The sequence below is a fragment of the Delphinapterus leucas genome, chromosome 2 (genome assembly GCF_059928025.1).
Source record: "Delphinapterus leucas isolate spDelLeu-1000000601 "Yukka" chromosome 2, BTC_Dleu_Yukka2, whole genome shotgun sequence".
Classification (NCBI taxonomy): domain Eukaryota; kingdom Metazoa; phylum Chordata; class Mammalia; order Artiodactyla; family Monodontidae; genus Delphinapterus; species Delphinapterus leucas.
In genome coordinates, this window is record NC_143130.1 from 125,588,964 (window position 1) to 125,606,349 (window position 17,386).

Sequence of the window (17,386 nt, forward strand, 5' to 3'; positions counted from 1 at the left end):
AGTCATGTTCCCATAATTTAAAAAGATAATAGTTTTCTATTAGAATTTATAGACCCCATCTGCCATTAATACATACAAAAGACATTTAATATTTTTTTATATGATACCCAACATACTCCTAAAGGCTAAAAAAGATATACCTCTGAAATATATTTGTCATTTTTTATTACTTTTTGGATAAAGCATATTTTGAATGCTTGATGACTCATCATATATTATTTTATCATTCTTCATTTATGATCCTTAAATATATAATTAGAGAGACTATACAAAATTAAATGTTATCTTTAGCAGAGGATTCAAAATTATTTTAAAAATTATAACACTACAAATATCCTTCTTTTCTTGATATAAAACTTAGCTGGTAACTTTGGAAGTCATATCTTGAAACTGCAATTTTAACTGGTTTACCTTTGGGAACTTTTAAGTGCATCATTATCACCTAACAGTGGATTCATAGATTACTTGTGCTAGATAATAGTTTTATTTTTAAGGAAAGAAAATAAGTTTAATTTTTTTTTTTTTTTTTTTTTTGTGGTACGCGGGCCTCTCACTGTTGTGGCCTCTCCCGTTGCGGAGCACAGGCTCCAGACACGCAGGCTCAGCGGCCATGGCTCACGGGCCCAGCCGCTCCGCGGCATGTGGGATCTTCCCGGACCGGGGCACGAACCCGTGTCCCCTGCATCGGCAGGCGGACTCTCAACCACTGCGTCACCAGGGAAGCCCAGTAAATTTAATTTTAAATTAAGTTTAAGTTGTAGGAGCAATACAAATTTTAAAAATTAATTTACTTAAAAGAAACGAATGAAATAAACAATTGATTTTAAGGGATTTTAAGATTGTGAAAAAAAGGGGAGAAAAAATAAAAACTTCATGCTCACGATGTATAGAAAAAATAAAATACTCCACACAGAGCTAAATGTTTGATGACTTGAGACAAATAATCAAATGATGGCACTTTTATTGTTTCACTTTTCCCCTGTTATTTGATTTTATTATAAATTAACTGAAGTGGTATTTCAATGGTGCACATTACTGAAACTGAAGCAAAGACAGGTTGATCAGTCTTTTTCCCTCTATCCCAGAAAGAATTAATCTATCTATGTACCTTAATCAAACCTTTGCTTATAAAAGACTTTACTGTGGATCAAATTTTCTTGAGGGGAAAAAACAAAGTTCCGTTTAGTAAATATAACCTAGGTACAGAACTCAAAATTCCCAAACTGAGTTTCATTTCTTCTGTTTAATAAAAGTGAATAATAACTTATATTAGATTGTCAGCGCACTTTATATTGTTTCATTATAAATACAATTTTCTCACTAAATTTTCTGGAGAATTGATTAGATTATCAGAACAAAGCTCTAAATTTGCTTTTTATTCTGTATTATACTACTAGACTCTGTACACCACTCCTGTACAGTATATTGCCTTTACATAACCATTTTATGAAATATGAATATTTCATAGTAGTTTCATACCATTTGTAAAAGCAATTATGCCAAAGAGGCATTTCAGTGACTTAATTTCATAACTTATTTTTAAAACTCTATAAAAATACACATTAATAAGAATCCATTAAATGATAAAACAAAATATTGTATAATACTTAATATCTCATTTGGAATGAGAAAAGGGTGTCTCTATAATCATATCAATTTCATATATCTCTAGACTTTTTGTCCAATGTAATAAGGTATTAAAAAACTACTGAGACAATATTTCTTTATGTGTACATAAATAGCTGACAAAATATTTGGGTAAAAGTAGTAGAAAAAAGCAATTGCTTTACTTTGAGGATTGTGTAGTCATTAAAAGCATACTGAAAAAATAGTGTTTAAAAATGTAAAGCAGAGCTAGTGGGAAGCAGCCGCATAGCACAGGGAGATCAGCTGGGTGCTTTGTGACCACCTAGAGGTGTGGGTTAGGGAGGGTGGGAGGGCGGTTCAAGAGGGAGGGATATGGGGATATATGTACACATATAGCTGATTCACTTTGTTATAAAGCAGAAACTAACACACAATCGTAAACCAATTATACTCCAATGAAATGTTTAAAAAAATAATGTAAAGCATAAATTTAAATTATTGAGGAATAATTACAACGCTAATAGAGAAACACTGGTTGCATGGCACTAGTTCATTTTAAAATATATATATACACGTATCTATGTGTATGTATGTATATATCTCTATATATCTCAGTATATACATATATAGTGATAGTGTACTGTTTATTATTAAATTATTAATGAGAGCAAACTTCTACATAGCTGTTTTTACTCTATAAGCCAAAAGTAAATATATCAGATTTATAGGTATCATTATCACTGTGATAAATTAGAACTGAAATTAAAATCAGTTCAAACTGAAAGTCCAACCACTGTTAAACTTTTAATAAGGCATCATTTATTTATCACTAGACTAGTAATTTGACATCAGAATAGCAAAAATGCTACATGTATGTCCTTCAGATTGCCTTATTATTGATACAATAAAGAAAAATCATCCTTGTCTTAGTTTACTTAGTATACTAGAAGTACACACTCACCTGGTTTTGAGTGAGTAGTTTATTACTTACATAAAGGAAAGGCGAATACTGAAAGAAGTCAGGAGACACAGGCAACAAAGGGTGTGGAATCAAGTCAGGTACCACTCTGGGTGTCTGAACTTATAACTGCAGGAAAAACTCCAGGAGTCACTATAGACTAGAGCACTCACCTATCTTTTTAAAAACTTTCTCCAAGGGGCAAGGGAGTTGGTGTTTTGGGTCAGTCCTCGATTGTGGACTGTCCCTAAAACAAATTAAATCCCAGGCACATACAATCTAAAGAGCTCAGTGAAAGAAATGCAGCTGCTTCTAGTTGTCAAGTTGCTGGGAATAGAGGCGGGGCATTAGCAATGTCTTCGACAGTTATCTCATAGCAATCAGTATGACACACAGAAGCAATGTGTGTCTGAATACGTATAAATGATTTTGGCACAATATGAGTACTAAAATTTTAATACAAATAATATGAATATTTAATATTTCTACAAATATCAATACATAAAAGGTTTTCTTTTTGCCCTAGTTACTTTTAAGATTTTAAAATTTAACTTATAGCTATTTTACTATTATGTGTCTATACGTGGTTTTCTCTGTATTTATTCTGCTTTGAGTTTGCAATGTTTTTGAATATGTGGCTAAGTATCCTATCTTTTTAAAAAATTTCTCCAGCCATAATCACTTAAAACCTTGTTTCTGACCACTTATTTTCTCCTGTTCTTCTGGGGTCTCAGTATTAAAACTATACTCCAAGTCCCTTTTTGCAATTTTCTATAAGTTTTCTCACTGTTCTAGTTTGGATATTTTTGTCATCTTTCATTCAGCTCATTAAGGCTCTTTTCACCTTTGTCTAATATATTATTAAATCTCTCTACTGAGTTCTTCTACTATCATATTTTTTTCTTTTTTATGTCTATTTATTGTATAGTTTCCAGTTCTCAGCTGAAATTCTCTAATTGCTCTTTTGAACAGATAAAACACATGTGTTTTAAAGTCTACCTAAATAAACTCAAATATCTGGTCTTATATGGGTCTGTTTCTCTTATATCTTTTTATACTTTAGTCTTTTGTGTACCTGGTTACTTTTATCTGTTGCTGAACATTTTGTTTAAACATGTGTACTGTTAAAGACTGAATGACGTTATATGCTTTCCAATAGGAGTGATATTTTCTTTTGACCATCAGGTATGCAGGGTCAGATAAACTTATTCCATCAATGATTGAATTGATTTAAAGCTTAAGTTCAATATTTGTGAGAGTTATGCTACTGTATGGTTTACTATTAATTCTATGCTGTGCCCTTTTCCAGCAGATCCTGAACTCCAACTTTTATTCTCCAAGCCCCAGATGATGACTGAAAATCCTATTCAGATTTATAAGGCCCTGTTTTCAAGTTGGCAAATGGCACAAGGAGAAAAGTCACATCATAAGTTGTGCTTAGTCCAAAGAACTCCTCTTTACTCCAGGATCTCGACCCATCATATCCTCTCTGCTTTGACGGTTTTCTGATATCTTCCTACAGATTTTATTTTTAAACACCCTCCATTTTTCTTAGTTATCTCTTATCCTAGAAATTATTTAAACAACAGCAAGCCCCAAACTACCAAGAGTTAAAAGGTTCTCTCTACCACTGACATGAATACACCAACAGAATTAACACTTCAGACTTCACTTTTTTTTTTTTTTTTTTTTTTTTGCGATACGCGGGCCTCTTACCGTTGCGGCCTCTTCCGCCGCGGAGCACAGGCTCCGGACACGCAGGCCCAGCAGCCATGGCTCACAGGCCCAGCCGCTCCGCGGCATGTGGGATCCTCCCGGACTGAGGCACGAATCCGTGTCCCCTGAATCGGCAAGCAGACTCTCAACCACTGCGCCACCAGGGAAGCCCCAGACTTCACATTTACATTCAACTAACTGATTTAAACTATGCCATTTGTGCAAGTAAATAAATATTTTAAAATATATCTTAGTGCTGGCGAGTAAGCTAAGAAACGTATCCTCCTACCTGGTTTTGAGTAGCTTATTGTGTAGGTTGAAGGAAACACTGGTATGGAAGGAGAGCAGTGAAAGATGGCAGTAGACACTGTCAATAAAGAGGGTGAACTCAAGCCGGGTACGGTGCTGGGTGGCCGTACTGCAGACGTTCCAACAGGTCCGCCAGGCCAGTGACTGTCCCTGGGACTCCACTTGCCACAGCACTCTCAGGAGGAATGGCAGCCGTGTGCAGCCTGCTTGGCCTTCTGTGGCGGTGTGGTGACAGGGTGCCCCTGCGGGCCACCTTCTGCACACATTCTTCTGGCGGGCGGAAGGTAGCACAGCCTCGCTCGCGCGCGTTCACTTGCCGGCCTACACTCGCCCCTACTCGGTGCTTCCGGCCCAGCATCAGGGCTACGCTACCCATATCCGCTACCGGGAGCCACGACGTAAGCTCGCGAGAACCGGGAACTGGACGCTCCGTCCCCGGAAGAGAGGCAGGTGCGGGTCAGAATCGGTGAGGCGACCGTCAATGGGAAGCTGGAGGACACGTAGCTGCACTTATACGCTTCTTTAGGTAACTTTATGCATTTCCCTGAATGAAGGGTTTTATATTACCCAAGGTTTATGCCAGCAACTCAGTTTCAGAAAATATTTTAAAGGAATAATTTTTAAATGCACAATTATTTAAGTAAGAAGGCGTTAACACCTCCCTTAACATTGGAATGCCCCTATAGATATTGAATACTTAAATATTGTGTGATTATCACACCTGTGTACTGTAATTATCACAATGGAATTATATGCTATAAAAAATGATACTTACATGAAACTTTTAATGCCACCAGAACATTCTAAATATTTAGTGTTCATTGGGAAAATTAAGAATGTGTAATTACAGTGAGATATTAAAAATATGGCAGATATTTATAGACACCAATATATGTTCAAATATATTACATATTTTTCATTTAATGCTGGTTTATCAAAAACTTAATAATTTCTTATTATTTTAAAATATTCCAGTGCAATGAGAACATTTTATTTCTCAGATGACTCCAAAATGTGCTTTGGAACTTGCGTAAGGAATGTTAATGTTTTAATTGTTTTCTATACAAATAAAATCAATAAATTGTTAACAAATAATAAATGAGGTAAATATATATTTAAATAATATGGAGTGACAGGGAGCTGACAAATATTGTTTCAATACTTTATTCCAATTGATTTTGCAATGATTTTATTTTACAAATCCATTTTAAATATTAAATATCATCTAAACTGCAAAATTTATTGACTTACATTCATGTTGTAACTTCAGCACTTCAGTGCTGAGTAGTTACTCAAAGATATATACATACACACATATATATATAATTTTTGAGATAAACACTAAACTATTTCTTCAATTATTACATGACAGTTCCTTCTTAGAAACAAATAAAACACCATTTCCATTTCTTTCTGTTCTGAACAGGTGAAAATGACAGTAAAATCAATAAAGAGAATTGTAAGATCAGGAAGAAGAACATTCCCAGTTCAGCTCTTAATTTCAGGAACAATTTGCCATGACATCTGTGTAATCTCTTCATGGAAGTTTAGCAGATCTGACAGCTAATTAATTATAAAGCAAGATTAGAGAGTGGACAGAAATGCTAGCAGAGGAGAATTCATCTTTTGTGTCAACATGTCTCAGTACATTCATCTTCTTAGGCCTGAAACACATACTCCTAGTAAATCATTGTTTATCTTTAAGCTCAAAAAGGAAATCGAACATGATGTGAAAAATTATCAAGATATTCTCAGAGAAATGCATTCTCAAAAAAGAAACATGAAAATAAATTAGAACTATGGTGACATCTGAGATTTCCCTGGTTTTTGTCTGAATTGTATGCAGTGTGTAAAATCACTTTATTTTAAAATCTCAGCCAGAAATACAAAACTATCACTAGAAACAAAGTGCATATAAAATGATCATGAATTAAATATAGATACAAAAAGTGTAGATTATGAGTTAAGAATACAAAGTTCAAGGTAACATTATTATGAGTTAAATAGGAAAACTTTGCTGATAAAAATCTCGATTTTTAGTAATTCAGAAATATGTATTTGACCTAGTCAAAGTCCTATTTTTATATATCTCTGCATAAAGTAAAACAAACCAAATAAACAGAAACTTGCTACTTTCAGTCAAGTTTTCCAACATATTCTGTAAAAAATAAATGTGCATATCATAACTTGACTTATCGCAGTGAACATTGTGAAGTGTATAGAAATATCAAATCAGTGTGTTGTGTAACAGGAACTAACATAGTGTTGTAGGCCAGTAATACGCTGCAAAGAAACTCAGAAAAAGAGATCAGATTTGTGGGGCAGGAGGAATTAGATGAAGGTGGTCAAAAGGTAAAAACTTCCAGTTATAAGATAAATAAGTACTAGGGATGTAATGTGCAACATGCTTAATATAATTAATACCACTGTACGTTATATATGAAATTTGTTAAGAGAGTAAATTCTAAGAGTTCTCATCACAGGGAAAAATATTTTTTTAATTTCTTTAATTTTGTATCTTTTGAAATGATGGGTGTTCACTAAACTTATTGTAATAATCATTTCGTGATATATATATGCCACATAATTATATTGTACACCTTAAGCTTGTACAATAGTGCTGTATGTCAATTATATCTCCATAAAACTAGGAAGAAAAAGTTTTTAAATAAATGGAGAAACTTAGAACACTTCATCTCTCCCAACAACTTACCACTACGTTATTCAAGGCATATTTATAGTAGTTCCTTTTTCCTGGTATTTTATGTCCATTTATCAAGAAAAAATTATAAGGCAAAAATGGCACGCACAAAAAAAAATCACAGTTTTAAGAGACAGAGCAAGTATTAAAACCGCAGTCAGTCTGACAGAAACGTTGGTATTGTCAGACTAGGAATTTGAAACAGCTATTATTAGTATACTAATTTGAAATTAAAAACACAAAACCATTTATGAGCAAACTAAAAATGAAATAATTGGGTGAAAATCTAATAAAATATATACAAGATCTATATGAAGAAAACTACAAAACTCTGATAAAACAAATCAAGCAACTAAATAAATGGAGGGATATTTCATGTTCCAGGGGTAAGATTCAATATTGTAATGTGTCAATTCTCTGCACTTTGATCTATAGATTCAATGCCATACCAATCAAAAAAATCTACAGATCAGATTCAAATTTTAAAATTAATGTTCAGAAGGAAAAGACCCAAAATAGCCAACACAGATTAGGAAAACAACAAAGTCAGAGGATTGACATTATCCAACTTCATGACTTATAATAAAGCTACAGTAATCAAGACAGTGTGTTTTGTCAAAAGGATAGATAGATGCATGGAACAATGGAACATAATAGAAAGCTCTGCATTACACTCACATAGATATAATCAACTGATACTTGACAAAGGTACAAAGGGAATACACTGAAGAAAACATAACCTTTTAAACAAATCATTCTGGAACAACTGGACATCTATGTAGAAAAATAAATCTAGACACAGACTTTACGTCCTTCAAAAAATTAACTAACCTAGAGACTATCATACAGAGTGAAGTAAGTCAGAAAGAGAAAAACAAATACTGTATGCTAACACATATATATGGAATCTAAAAAAAAAAAAAAGATTCTGAAGAACCTAGGGATAGGACAGGAATAAAGACACAGATGTAGAGAATGGACTTGAGGACACGGGGAGGGGGAAGGGTAATCTGGGACAAAGTGAGAGAGTGGCATGGACATATCTACACTACCAAATATAAAATAGATAGTTAGTGGGAAGCAGCCACATAGCACAGGGAGATCAGCTCGGTGCTTTGTATCCACCTAGGGGGGGGGGATAGGGAGGGTGGGAGGGAGGAGATATAGGGACATATGTATACGTATAGCTGATTCACTTTGTTATATAGCAGAAATTAACACAGCATTGTAAAGCAATTATTCCAATAAAGTTAAAAAAAGTATTGGTGAAAGAAAATTTGAAAAAATTAAAGAGCTAGAGCTTGGAAAAATAAATTAACTAAAATGGATCAAGGACCTAAATGTAAACTGCAAAAATGTAAAAATTCTAGAGGATAACATAGAAGAAAATCTAAGTAATTTTGGGGTTGGTAACAACTTTTAGATACAATATCAAAGGCATGATCTACAAAAAATGAATTGAAAAGCTGGGCTTTATTAAAATTAAAAACTTCTGCTCAGAGAAACTCACTGTAAAGAGAAGGAAAAGACAAGCAACAGGCTGGGAGGAAATATTTGCAAAAGACATATCTGAGAAAAGACAGTTACCCAAAATGTACAAAGAATTCTTAAAACTCAACAGCAACAACAAAACCTGATTTTTAAAAAATAGGCAAAATACTTGAACATATACCTCCCCAAAGAAGATTTATATTTGGCTAATAAGTATGTGAAAAGATGCTTCACATCGTGTGTGATTAGGGTAATGTTAATTAAAACAACAATGAAATGCCACTATGAGTGTATTAAAATGGCCAAAATCTGATACACTGACAACACCCAATACTTGTGAGGTGGGTAGCAACAGGAACTCTGATCCATTACTAAGGGAATGTAAAATGGTACAGACACTTTAGAAGGCAGTTTGGCAGCTTCTTACAAAACTATATATACTCTTATCATGTGATCCGGCAATGCATTCCTTGGTACTTTCCAAAGGAGTTGAAAGCTTAGGTCCACACAATAACCTGCTCATGATGTTAATAACAACTTTACTCATGATTACATAAGCTTGGAGGCAACTAAGATGTCCTTCAGTAGGTAAATAGATAAGTAAACTGTGGTACATCCTTGCAATGGGATATTATTCAGTGCTAAAAAGAAATGTGTTATCAAGCCCAGAAAGTACATGGAGAAAACTTAAATGCATATTACTAAGAGAAAAAAAAGCCAACCTGAAAATGCTACATACTGTATTATTCCAATGTATGACATTCTGGAAAGGGCAAAACTATGGAGACAGTAAATAAGATTAGTGGTTTCCAGGGGTTAGAGAGCGTGAGGGATGAATAGTCAGAGCAGAGAAAATTTTAAGGGCAGTGAAGCTATACTGTATGATACATGTCATTATATTTTTTTTCAAACCCATAGAATGCACAATAACAAAGTGGAACCACAATGTTATCTGTGGACTTTACATTATAATGATGTATCAGTGTAGGTTTATCAATTATAACAAATCTACCACTCTAGTGGGGGACACTGATAGTGGGAAATTCTGTACATGCGTGGGTCATGAAGTATATCAGGAATCTCTTACCTTCTACTCAATTTTGTTGTGAACCTAAAAAATACTGTTAAAAAATAAAGTATGTAGATAGATAGATAAACGTCTTGATTCGTATCCAGTATAGCTCATTATAAAGCAGATAGTTAAAATAACACTAGCCCAGACTTAATCAGTTATATGTCATAAAAATGACTTTTCTGGGAGATAGCAGAATTCATGTTTAGAATAACATGTTCCCTAAGATCAGAAAGACTTGGGATGTAAATTTTGACCTTGGGACCTATGGCATGTCTCCTTCCCTAGCATCCGCTTCCTCATACGTAAGGCAAATAATATATATCTCAGAGATCATAAGACTGTAAGTGTATAGTTTCTGCCATTAAGCAACCTCTGAAAAGCATTACTCTGTGTCTATTCTGAATCAGCAGATAATTTGTCTTGTCTACTGGAAATATTAGCCAACAGAATGCAAATATGTGAGTCTCTTCTGACTTACTCTAGTTATTATAATTAGGATCATTATATATCTACAGCTATTCTGTAGCATTTAGAAAAGGAAGTATTTTTCATGGTTTCCAAATCTAAAATTTTTTAAGTGAAATTTAAAATTTTATGAAGTATGGAATTTTGTGGCCAAGGAGTTATTGTTTTCTCAGAATATAAAAAGAAATAGATAGCCATGATGACATATCAAGTCTTAGTTCTCTTTATTGAATTGTATCTGGGTGTTTGTTGCTTTGAATTAATGTCTATGGATTCTCCCCTCTCTTCCTTTTTCTGAAGTTCACTGTCAAATTGGGTTGCTAATTGTAATGAAACAGGCCCCTTAAAGTTGAACTAGGTATATAATTTAGACCAGTCCCATGGCCTCTCTGGGCCTCATCAATATTAAATATTGAAATAAAACGAAAGGCTAGATTCTGAGTTGCATCATGTATTTAGAATTAATTATTCTATGTGTATTAACTTGTTTTGTTTGTCAGCTGTTTCCTAACTTACAGCTTTAAAAAACATCATATCTCAGTGTAATCAATTGTGAACATATTTTCACAGAATGGGAGGAAATGTAAAACTTATCTAAATCCAGGTTGTGGGAGCAGCTAGCTTTCTTGGAAGGTAACCCCTGGGAACAGATTTGAGGGAGTGAAAGTGAAACAGAGAAAGGATAAAATTTTAAAAAAAAGTTTGTTAATGTGGTAATAACTACGGAAAGGGTAGGCTTATTCTTTCTGTGGACCATTTGGTTAACTGTGGAATGCATCTTAGAATTGTTACACGAGAGAGCAAGAAACCTGGAGAATTTATCTACCACCCTATATGCTCTATATGTTAATGGTTCCTTCTGGAGTTATCAAATCTCCCACACTTTTGGAGTGTACCAGTGTTGAGCAGAGGAGATTTTCACAGCTTTGAAGAAAGTGGCAGGTGGGAGACCAGAGTGCATAGTTGGTGTGGAACTCTGGGGCAAATGTAGGGAACTGTTGCAGCAGTGCTATGTGGCAAACATTGAATACTTTAGAGGCAATAAACATTTTACCTAACTCACACAAAGAGAAACATACAAATATCATCTCTTTTATATCATCTCTTTTTTTAGATGAAAAAACTAAGCCACACATAAACAAACAAAAACCTAAATCACATAGCTAGTAAAGGACTTAATCAAAGTTTAACCTCTAGCAGTCTGACTCTTGCATTTTCAGTAGTTAGACAATACCAGCCTTAAAGACTTTTTAAAAATATGTTTAATATCATTGTTTATAAGCAGTTTTCCTTGAAATAAACACCACTGAAAAATTGTTGAATCTTAGATAATCTGGTATGTATACCCCATGGTTTCTTACAACAGTGTCAGCTTCTTTTCCATATGTGATCCACAAAATTCTGTAGGTCAAAGAACAAGAGTATAATTTATCATAGTGGTTTGCCAATAGGAAAGAACATTGCCCATTAAAATTCAGTAGCATAAAACCATGTATTCTTTGGAGAAATGTCTATTCAAGTATGTTGCCCATTTTTAAATTGGGTTACTTGTTTTCCTTGATACTGACTTGTAGGAGATTCTTATATATTTGGGGTATTAACCACTTATCAGATAGATGGTTTGCAAATATTTTCTCCAATTCCAAGTGTTTCATATAAAAAAATCTTACCAGTTAATATCCAAAATATATAAATGACTCTTACAACATTAACACAAAAACATCCAATTAAAAATGTGCAGAGGAACCGAATAGATGTTTTTCCAAAGAATACTTGCAAATGATCAATAAGTACATGAAAAGATACTCAACATCATTAATTATCAGGGAAGTGCAGATCAAAACCATAGTGAGATAGCACCTCACACCTCTTAAAATGGTTATTATAAAAAATACAAGAGATAACTACTGTTGGCAAGGATGTGGAGAAAAGGGAACCCTTGTGCATTGTTGGAGGTAATGTAAATTGGTACAGCCAGTATGGAGGTTCCTCAAAAAATTAAGAATGTCTGCACTACCATGTATGTTGCACCATTATTCACAATAGCCAAGATGTGGAAACAACCTAAGTGTCTGTCAATGAATGAATGAACATAAAAAATGTTAACACACACACACGCACACACACAGAGATATTCAGTCATGAGAAAGATGGAAATCCTGCCATTTGTGGCAGCATGGGTGGATATTGAGGGCATTATGCTAAGCGAAATAAGTCAGAGAAAGACAAATACTGTATGATACCACTTAAATGTGAAATTTTAAAAAGCTGAACCTGTAGAAACAGAGAGTAGAATAGTAGTTACCAGAGGCTGGGGAATGGTGGGACGTTGGTCAAAGAGTATAAACTTCCAGTTAAGAATATGCATAAGCTCTGGGGATCTAATGTACAGCATTGTGATTATAGTTAATAATACTGTATTATATACTTGAAAGTTGCTAAGATTGATTAAATAATGTTTTCACCACAAAAAAGAAATGGTAATTATGTGACAAGACAGAGGTGTTAGCCAAGGCTATGGTGGTAGTCATTTTGCAGTATATAAGTGTATCAAATCAACATGTGGTACACCTTAAACTTACCCAGTGTTATATGTCATTATATCTCAATAAACCTGGAAAAAAGAGTTTTTGGAAAGATAACCAAGAATAATCAACAAGTTTGCTTCTGGGTATTATCATGGAAATCTAGTGTAAAAAGTGGTATCTATATACATACATTAACTTTTAAAATAATAGTAACAACAAAACATACTCAACATAAAACCTTGAAATAATTCTTATAAAGTAAAATACCATTTTAATGGGCTAAAAGGGCTAAAATTTTTAAAATAAGATTAAAAAAAATCTTACTGGTGATTAATTAAAATATTCACTTTGAAAAAACAGGTTTATCTTCAATTTTGTGATATTTATTTTCATTTACTAATTTTGGTTTCTTTTTCTGTTTTTTTTTTCCCCCTTCATTCTGCAGTGGTACATTTTTTCATATTATAGGTGACAAAGACTCTTTGACCCAATTTGAGTGAAGCTCCCTTGAGCCTTCTTCTGAGCTAGGTCTACACTTTAGCCCACTTCCTTGCTAGGCTTACATTCCCAGTTGTAGCAAGAATCCTGCTAAGTCATGTTAGTGAGAATCTCCCCATCCTTGATATCTGATCAGCCTGGCCTGCCTTCAGCAAGAAACCTGTTAAGTTGGTTTGGCAAGAATCTCCCTACCCTTGATGTCTCTTCTTAGTAAGTTCCCATCCCCTGACTCCCTCATTCTATTTTAACAGTAAATACCCACTTTTCCTTGCTGTGTTTAGAGTTGCATTTGATCTCTCTCCTCTAATGTGATAGTCTTGACACCTGCCTCGATAGTCCTGATTAAAGTCTCCCTTACCCTTTTAACAAGTGGAAGAATATTTTATTTATTTAACATAGGGCACCTTTGTCTTCCAAGTCTCTTACACTGTCACTCATATTTACCATCAATTTTCTTGTAAAATATTCCACTTGGTCTTCTAGATTTAAGTGTTGATCATACTCTTTCTTGTTGATCTGCTGTCATTTTCATTTATGAAGATTGTTTTTATGATACTGTATAGTTCAGAAAGTTTTTCTATTCCACTCATGATATCACCAGAAAAGTTGTCACTCTTGTCAGATTTCCTTTTGACTCATCTAAATTTTTAATATAAATAAGAGAGGATGTTTTTAAGTTGCTGAATCTACCTTAAAATAATTGTAACTTTTCTTTCATATTCAAGGTGGTCAATTCCCTCAGTACTTGCATATAGCAGAACATTGGTTTCTTTGGGTAAAAAGGAAGATGGAAACCCTCTGAGAGTCCTGCATTTCTGTGGCATATTAATAAGATAATATCGTACAGAAATAAAAAAGAATGGCACACAGTCAGGGGCCAAAACCTTGGCAAACAATTACAATTCTGCTGAGTGGCTGAGAGTGGAGAGGAGGTGGAATTTCTCTACTCCCAGATCCCTCCAGCTACAAGAAGCAATTTTCTCCAGTTTGAAATGACTAGGAGAAATTCACCCTGCCACTGCAAACACCTTGACATTTTGTAATATCTGAAAAATGTGGAAGCTCTACCAAAGCTCACTGGCAGTAAGCAATGGGTGCATCATTTCTCATTTTAAATGAGAAAATATATGTAAATCTATTAGAACTATGTCTGGTACTCAACATGTTAGCTATTAATACTGTTATTAAGAGAATCCATAGATTCCTATCAGTCAGGCTTCCTCTGAAAGTTGGATAATCATCTGTCTTCAACACAGCTGCTTAGAAGTTCATTTCATCCACAAGATTTCAGAATTTACATTTTAAAGTCACCCTCCAAGCAGAACTAGCATATTCTTTATCAGTATATTATTCTAGACAAGGAGTAGTTCAAGGAAGGGCATGTAAAAATCTATCTGCCTGTTTCCTAGAGTTTTCCTTCTTTTTTTCTTTTTTAAGAATTTTTAAATTGAATATTGCTTACATACAGAATCATGTGCACATCATAAGCTTACATGTTGAATTCTTACAGGGTCAAGATAACTACAGTTACTACTGAAAAAAAGAAATAGAACGTTACCATCATCACGGAAGTCTCTCCCAACCTTCCTAGTTGTTACACATCCCCAAAGATTACCACTTTTCTCACCTTTATCTCCAAAGATTTTATGGTTTTTATTTTATCTTTAACTTTAAATGAATGGAATCAGTACGTATTTTTGTGTCCTGATTTGTCATTTTTTTAACATTTTATTGGTGATATTCTTTATCACCACATTATTTTGTGTATCCATTCATCATTCATTTTTACTTCTGTGCAGTATTACATTTTTATTAATGTGCCACAGTATATTTGTCCATTTTCTTGTCAAATTACTTTCAATGTAAAGTACTACAGATTATATTGTGGTGAATACACTTTTCCTTCTCCTTTGTCCAAGTATATACTTGTTTCTGCTGGTTATATATCTAGAAGAGAGTTGTTTGTTGGTAGGGCATGCATGTATTTAACTCTAGTAGATGTCATCAGTTTTGCAAAGTACCAGTTTTACCTCCCCCATCCCACAGCAATACACAAGGATTACTATTTTCGTGCATCCTTTCAAACATCAGTAAGTTTATTCTCTCTCATTAGATTTATGTCAGTGGATGTGTAGTTACCTCACATTGTTGTTGAAGGAGTTCAGAACATGTTATCCCAAAATATGCCACTCTGGCATATTGACTATTTTGAGTTAAAGGCACTTGAAAAACATCAGATGCAAGAAGAACACTCTGACTTTCCTTTTTTTTTAAACTAGGAGATGAAATTTCTACCTGAAGGGCAATCCACCCTATACCAGAAGGAAAGTAACATTCTTAACACCAACTGGCAAGTTAAGATGGAGAGAATTCTGTATAAACCTTGATAAAATAATTTTTACTTGCCTTCAGCTTCCTCAAACAGATTACTTTTCTACAACTGCCTCTTCTTTTTTTTTTTTTTTTTTTGCGGTACGCGGGCCTCTCACTGCTGTGGCCTCTCCCGTTGCGGAGCATAGGCTCCGCCCGGACACGTAGGCTCAGCGGCCGGCCATGGCTCACGGGCCCAGCCGCTCCGCGGCATGTGGGATCTTCCCGGACCGGGGCACGAACCCGTGTCCCCTGCATCGGCAGGCGGACTCTCAACCACTGCGCCACCAAGGAAGCCCCAACTGCCTCTTTTTATTAAACCTGGTATAAAAGCATTTGGTTTTGCCGCTTCTTTAGGTCTTCATTCCTTACAGAGGATCCTGTGTCACATAAAACTTGCATTAAATAAATTTCTGTGCTTTTTCTCCTGTTGACCTGTCTTTTGTCAATTTAATTATCAGGCTCAGGAAAAAAAACCTAAGATGGTAGAGGTAAAAATTTGCATCCCTATACTGTTTTAATATGTGTTTCCTGTATCATTATGGAAGGTGAACCACATTTTCAGTTTTTACCAGCCAATTGCATGTGCTTTCTTTTGTACATTTTGAGTTGACTTCTTTTGTATTTATTTTGGATTAATTTATATTGTTAATAGGTAAGCAAAAAAGTTGCCCCAGTAAGATTCTAAAATTAAGTGGAATTTATTTTTATCTGGTAAGGTAGAACTTGCACAGTGCCACCATATGCAAGTTCAGGGATCTTTTCCGAGTAGAAGTGTGAAAGGGCTATAGCAAAAAGAGCATGCATTCGAAATGAGACAAGATTCTAAATGCAAGCCTCAGCTCACAAGGTGAACTGTAAATTCTTTGTGACTGATTGGACATGTTCAATTTTCACATCACAGATGCTGGGAAATCTGGTTTCAAACAAGTCTGGTATGAGTTGCTTAAGAGCCAGCAGGCCTAAGATTCCTTAGGGAGTTACATATTGCTGAAGCTTAGCAGAGTTTTCATTATCAATATATTCTGGATATAAGAACTTGCTACTATATTGTTACTTATACTAGTGTCCTGAGTTGCCTTTTCACACTGCTAAAGATGTTTTGCCTTTTCACTGATAAAGACGTTTTTTACTTTAATTAACAAAATTCTCTAGCTTTAAGTAGCCTAAATTCACAGACTTTTTCTTAATGATTAGGGCACTTTCTGGGTTCTCTTTTTTGGCGGGGTACTGATTTTAAAAATGATTCTTTAACTCAAAGTCAAGAAAAATTTATGTTTTATTTACACATTTAGATTGGAAGTCCACCTAGAGTTTAATGTTATGTAAGGGGTGAGGTAGGATAATGGTATACTTTGTCCATTTGGACACCTACTAGACCCAGCACATTTTATTGAAAAGGATAAAATTCTCCAGTGTTATGCAGTGCCAAATTTGTCAAAAATAAGTATCCTTTCATTTGTGAGTCTTTTTCTGAAGTTTTTATTCTATTTTTCTCTCTATCATTATTTCAAAATCAACCGCTTTTCCAGGCTATAGCTTTCTAATTCTTCAAGATATGATCATATAAATCCTGTTGTATTAGCAGACTTTGTATAGAAGTATAAATGTGTTTAAAAAGTATTAAAATCCTGAAATTGGCATAATTCTGTCCAAATTCTATATAACTTTAACAGACATCATTTTAT